The sequence below is a fragment of the Silene latifolia genome, chromosome 7, assembly GCF_048544455.1.
Source record: "Silene latifolia isolate original U9 population chromosome 7, ASM4854445v1, whole genome shotgun sequence".
Classification (NCBI taxonomy): domain Eukaryota; kingdom Viridiplantae; phylum Streptophyta; class Magnoliopsida; order Caryophyllales; family Caryophyllaceae; genus Silene; species Silene latifolia.
The window spans coordinates 59835540-59842748 of NC_133532.1; positions in this window are offsets into that span (position 1 = coordinate 59835540).

Consider the following 7209-nt stretch of genomic DNA (forward strand, 5'->3'; position numbering starts at 1 on the left):
GGCAAGTTTGGGCAATTGGTACTCCTATGGAGTGGAGTAAAGAAATTTGGATGTCCTGAATGTGACATAAATATCTGAATGGTAATTATATAGAAAAGGAATGGTACCAAATATATTCAGATATCATTGATCAGTACTAACAATATCACGAGATATTGAAATTTTATCGATATGTTTAAGGAACCGATATGCATTTGCGCGCGATTTTTTTTTTTTTTTTTTTTTTTTTTTGGTGAAGGGTAAGTATATTGTTCCGGGTGTAATTCCAGAGCAGTTATTTGTTACCACCCGTGCTTGTAGAATGAAGTCTTTAGTTGAATCCTCCTTGCGGTCTCCTGAAACGATGAACAAACTGAGGGCTCGGCCTTGGACCGAGCGAACTCACTCCGACGCTCAAGTCAGTAAACTTAGAGGGATAAGTTGTTGTTACTTGGTGAAGTATGTATTGTAGAGAGATAAGGAAGATATTACCAGATGAATAGTGATTCTTAGGTTAAATTGTGGATCATTCGGATCCTTTCCTCAATGAGAGTTGAGGAGTATTTATAGACTTTCACCTTTTGTCACGTAGTGGCCAAGTGGCCAAGTGGCTAGCAGGTGGAAAGACTGATCTACCCTCGGCCGAGGGACCCATGGCAGGCCGGCGGGCCCTGTTGACTCGCCGCCGAGGGGTCTTGGATATGAGTTCGCGGATGTGTGCCCCGGCTGGCTAGTTGCCCCGGCCGGGACCCAAGTGACAGGCCGATGGGCTGCATCGGTTAGGCTGTCTAAGTCGTTGACTTGCTGTGGATATCTTTGTCCTTGCTCAATATGTTGACTTGGTCAACGGGTGCAGAATATGCCCCATCAATTTGCCCCCAGCGTAGTCTATGCCGTGGTATGGGCTCCGATGTATGTTGAGCCTATATTCTGCGCAAGTAAAAATTTACCGCCCGGCTTCTTCTTCCCCGGCATGGCTCTGCTTAGGCCGTACCATATCCCCCCTCCACATGGATGTGTAATGGACATCATATGTGGAAAAGAAAGTGGTGCTGGCCGAGACCGAGGATGTGAGCGCCGTGTGCTTTTGATTGCCCCCGGTCTTGACAAACTTGGTTGATCGTGTGGCGGCGGAGAACGATACTTAGGAGTTTGTTGAGGAAGATGAATGGGCAGAGAGATTTGAAGGGGCGTGTTGAAGACGCTTGGTCACTGTTGCATTGATTGACGTTCAACTGTTGCAACGATTGACATTCCGTGGTTGCATGTCTGACACGTGTCTGTTCGCTGATTGGCTGACGTTTCATGGGCTGTGCCCTGATTGGTCCTTCTTCATGGGCTTTCCCCTATAAATAGGGCAGTTAGTCCCTGAAATTGGCCACCAATTTCATTCTCTAAAATTTTCTTCTCTCAACTTTCAAGGGCTTTTTCTCTTCTAATCTTCAGAGTCGTTACTTCGGCTAGTGCTTTTCTTCAAGGTAAACACAAATTTTCTCAACTTTTTAACTTGTAAGTTTCGTTGTAAACATGTCTTCTGGTGCCGGACCTAGTAAGCCTGCGCCGGGGGGTTCCCCGTCGCGCCTTGATGAGGAGGAGATCCTAGACGCCGTCCCGATAAGGTCCGGGGGCCCTAGGTCTCCTTCTCCCGAAGTCGATCCAAAAGTTTTGGAGGATTGGGAGGATGATGATGATGTTGATGATGACGGTGATGATGACGGTGATGATGGGGAGGATGATGATGATGTTAATCAAAAAATAGGTATACAATGTTCCAATTACAAGCTCAACTCAAAGACCAAGGAATAGCATAATGAAAATTACATCGTCATGTTGAACAGCCACTGGGTATCCAGTGGTCTCAATGGCTTCCTATTTCTTATATATTAATTTTGCGCGCGAAAATTAATGGACTAGAAAATGGGGATCTTATAAGTAAGTCCAATTTTGATTGTCGACATATAATCTATGATTATAAATGAGCTCATGGACTAAATGTCCAACTATTGACCTGAAGTCAATTGAAGTTATGAATATTGGAAAATGAAACTGTACAGTTTGTATTATCGAGTCATCATCATGTGCATTTTAGATAATAAGTTTATCATTTGGATCTTAGTGTTACTATATATACATTATACATTTATTGCATTGTTTTTATTGTTGTTTAAAGTTAGTTTTATATCATATGTATGCACATGTTTTATAATATTGTTTTAAATGGATAAATGTAAAAAAGGAGAAATGTTATCTTACGAGATACTCCAACGAGGATAACTCCCTATAGGAGCCTCTTGAGTTTTGCGAACTCATGATTATATATGAACCTCTACGACACGATTGAAATGTTATCGTGATTATTTCCAAAATGAAATATTTAAATTTATGTAGAGTTTACTTGAAGGAAATTATTATTGTCTCAACCTGAAGTTTGAGCATGTGAGAATAATGATTTAAATGAGCTTAATGCTAAACATGTGAAATTAATTTATGGTCCAGAAGTACCATAACGATTGGAAAATAATGTAGTCAAAGTCTACAATAAGGATGTCAATCCCATGGTTTAGCAAAGAAAATCACTTGATGTATTAAATGAATTATTATTCAACATTTGTGTTGGTTCTCCTGTAGAGATCCATATATGCATGATACTACACTCTTTTTCCCTTCGACTAGGTTTTTGTCCCAACGGGTTTTTCCTAGCAAGGTTTTTAACGAGGTAGCACTATAAGCGCATTATTACGCTATAAGTTATTATGAAATGATCATACCCAGATTGTGAGTTCCGATGAAGTATGATGATTGAAGATATCAAGAATTTATAATAATTGAAGATATCAAGTTATCAACGTAGATGGATTATTCTTCAACGTTCGAGAAGTTATGTCAAAGCATATATCATTTCAAGATATATGAAGTTACGTAATTATCAGAGGGAGTAAATACGTGTTGTGCTCTTTTTCCTTATCTATGGTTTTATCCCATTGGGTTTTCTATGGAAATGTTTTAACGAGGCTGCTTGTTATACGTGTTTTGAAGATATTGTACTCTTTTCCTTTACTAGTGTTTTTCCTACCGTTTTTTTTAGGAAGGTTTTTAACGAGGCATGTTCTTCAGTAATGGACATCCAAGGGGGGTGTTATGAAATATTATTATGTAATATTATATGAATGTCCATATGTTAGGATATTCTAGAGATATTATATTATGGAAACTCTACCCTATTGTATATATATATATATATATATATATATATATATATATATATATATATATATATATATATATATATATATATATATATATATATATATATATATATATATATATATATATATATAGAGGAAGGATCAACTAAGGTCCATTATATATTTGAGTCCATAAGGTCTTTTGTGAGCCATTGGATGGAGAGAGATGGAGGGATGAGATGAACCCACCAAAAGTCATTATAAAAGCAAATTAACACACTTTACTAATCCACCCTAATTAACCACTAATTTACTATATATTTGTTTTCTACCCACCTATTTCTCTCTCATCTCACACATTTCACTCTTCTCTTCTCTCAAAAAAAAAACCCAAAAAACCCAAATAAATAAAAAACCCAAAAAATCCAAATAAATAAAAAAAACCCAAAAATTCCAAATAAATAAAAAAATCCAAATAAATCAAAAAATCCAAATAAATCAAAAAACCAAATAAATCATTCATTTCTCTCTTCCTCATTCACCACCACCCACCACTATCCCAACCGACACCACCCACCGCCCACATCCACCGCCACCTCCACCACCGCCGTAATTATATAAACTCGTTTTTTTTTTTTTTTTTTTTTTTTTTCCAGATTTTGCGTCTCGGTTTATTTCGTCATTTTTTTTTTTTTTTTTTTTTTTCGATTTCGTGTTTTAAATCTCGTTTTTTTTTTTGTGAGATACTTTTTTTCATCTAAGACAATAATGAACCAAAGTTATACAAAAATAGACCAAAGTTATACAAAAAAAGACTAAAGTTATACAAAAATTGGACTAAAGTTATACAAAAAATTGGACTAAAGTTATACAAAAAATGAACCAAAGTTATACAAAAATGAACCAAAGTTATACAAAAATGGATCGAGTTATACAAAAAGCACCGAGTTATACAAAAATGTACCAGAGTTATACAAAAATGCATCAAAGTTATACAAAAATGGACTAAAGTTATACAAAAATGAACCAAAGTTATACAAAAATGAACCAAAGTTATACAAAAATAGACCAAAGTTATACAAAAAAAGACTAAAGTTATACAAAAAAATGCACCAAAGTTATACAAAAAATGGACTAAAGTTATAAAAAAATGAACCAAAGTTATACAAAAATGAACCAGAGTTATACAAAAATGAACCAAAGTTATACAAAAATGAACCAAAGTTATACAAAAATAGACCAAAGTTATACAAAAAAAGACTAAAGTTATACAAAAAAATGCACCAAAGTTATACAAAAAATGGACCAAAGTTATAAAAAAATGAACCAAAGTTATACAAAAATGAACCAGAGTTATACAAAAATGAACCAAAGTTATACAAAAATGGACTAAAGTTATACAAAAATGGACTAACTTTTGTATAACTCTGGTGCATTTTTGTATAACTCTTGTGCATTTTTGTATAACTCTGGTCCATTTTTGTATAACTTTGGTTCATTTTTGTATAACTTTGGTTCATTTTTTGTATAACTTTAGTCCAATTTTTTGTATAACTCTGGTGCATTTTTGTATAACTCTGGTCCATTTTTGTATAACTTTGGTTCATTTTTGTATAACTTTAGTCCAATTTTTTGTATAACTTTAGTCCATTGTTGTATGACTTTAGTCCAATTTTTGTATAACTTTGGTGCATTTTTGTATAACTCTGGTCGTTTTTTGAATAACTTTGGTTCATTTTTGTATAACTTTGGTTCATTTTTGTATAACTTTAGTCCAATTTTTGTATAACTCTAGTCGTTTTTTGAATAACTTTGGTTCATTTTTGTATAACTCGTACATTGTTGTATAACTACGGTTCATTTTTGTATAACTTTAGTCCAATTTTTTGTATAACTTTAGTCCAATTTTTTGTATAACTTTAGTCCAATTTTTGTATAACTTTAGTCTTTTTTTGTATAACTTTGGTCATAAAATGTATAACTTTAGTCATAAAATGTATAACTTTAGTCGTAAATAGTAAAAAAATCAAACAATAAATATGAAAAATATGAAAAAAAAAAATTAATAACAAAAACCAAAAAAAACTCATAATAACAATAATAAAACCAAAAAACCAACAACCCAACCAAACCCGAAATGTAAAATAAACCAAATAACAATAAAAAAAAAACCAAATTTAAATATCGTGTGTATAACTCTAATGTTTTAAGTGTATAACTTTAGCCATAAATAGTATAACTTTAATGTTTTAAGTGTATAACCAACAAAGAAATTAATAACCAACAAAAATTAAAAACCAACAAAAATTAAAAACCAAATAACAATTACAAAATAAAGTAAATATGACAAAAACACAAAAAAACCAATAGATCTAAAAAAACACCACCACACAAAATTAATACCAAATCTCAAATAATAATAAAAATAACTAAACTAAAAAAAATAAAAACCAAATAACAATAATAACAATAATAAAAATAACTAAACTAAAAAAAATAAAAACCAAATAACAATAACAAAACAAAAAACCAAAATAACAAACACAAAAATAAAAAAACAAGATCTAAAACTACCAAAAAAAAAACCGAGCAAACCAAATTAAAAAGGACAGCCAGAAAACCTGAGTCCATAAAATTAACATTTTTAAAAATCAAAAAAAAAAAAAAGAGGCGGCAGATCTGGGACGGCTGAGACAAGAAGGAGAAGAAAAAGGAATAGGAGGGAGAAGAAAGGTGGCGGTGGAGGGAGTGGAGGTCGGCGTGGATGGGGTTGTCGGGGTGGCGGCAGGAGGGGCGCCGAATAAAGGGGAATAGGAGGGAGAAGAAATGTGGCGGTGGAGGGAGTGGAGGTCGTCGTGGATGGGGTTGTCGGTGTGTCGGCTGGGGATGGGGTTGTCGGGGTGGCGGCAGGAGGGGCGCCGAAGAAAGGGGAATAGGAGGGAGAAGAAATGTGGCGGTGGAGGGAGTGGAGGTCGTCGTGGATGGGGTTGTCGGTGTGTCGGCTGGTGGTGACAGTGATAGGGTGGTGGTGGTGTCGGGTGGTGGTGGGGTGGTGGTGGATTGATTTTTGTGGTTTTTTTTTGTTTTATTTTAGTTTGGGTTTTTTTTATCAACTTGGTTTTTTTTTTTTGTTTAGAGAGGGTGGGAGAAAATGAGAGAGAAAGATTGAATGTGGGAAATGAGAGAGGATGAGTGAATGAGGAAGTGAGTTGGGAGATTAGATTGGTGGTAGAGTTATACACAATTAGCTAGAGTTATACACAATTAGGGAAGGAGATTAGGGAGGGAGAATTGTGACCCTTCAATGAGATGTAATCTCATCCCTCCATCCCTTCCATCAAAGGGCTCTTATAAGGACTTAGGGCCTTATATTGTATGAGGACCTTATAAGAACCCTTCTCTCTCTCTCTCTCTCTCTCTCTCTCTCTCTCTCTATATATATATATATATATATATATATATATATATATATATATATAGAGAGAGAGAGAGAGAGAGAGAGAGAGAGAGAGAGAGAGAGAGTCGGGATCCGGTGAGAACTACTAAATATTTGAGGATTGAGTAATGAATTAAATATCAGACCATATACAAAACAATATCGCGAGGGAAATTGACAAACAAAACCCCCAAATTAAAGCACAAAAAACATTCGACAGTTTCTCTCTCTAAAAAACATATCAAACATACTGTCAAACATTTCAAACGAAAATCTCACATAAAATCTCTAAAATCTTGCTAAAATCATAAAATTTTATCTCCATTTCAACTTTCTTGATTAATTCGTTCAATACATTGAATAATATCAGTAGATTTCTCTCCAAAATCGTACAGGTAAATTCGTTGTTTTTTTTAAAATTTTTTGCGATTTTAGTTGAACTTATGTAGTACTAAATTGATTATGAATGTTAATTTTGTTTGAAATTATTTTATATATGTTGAATTCGATGAATTTCATAGGGATTAAATGAAAAAAATCGAACTGATAGTCGATGATTTGTGGTACTTTCATTTTCTTGTTTTAAAATTCTAAATATCTTAGTTATAC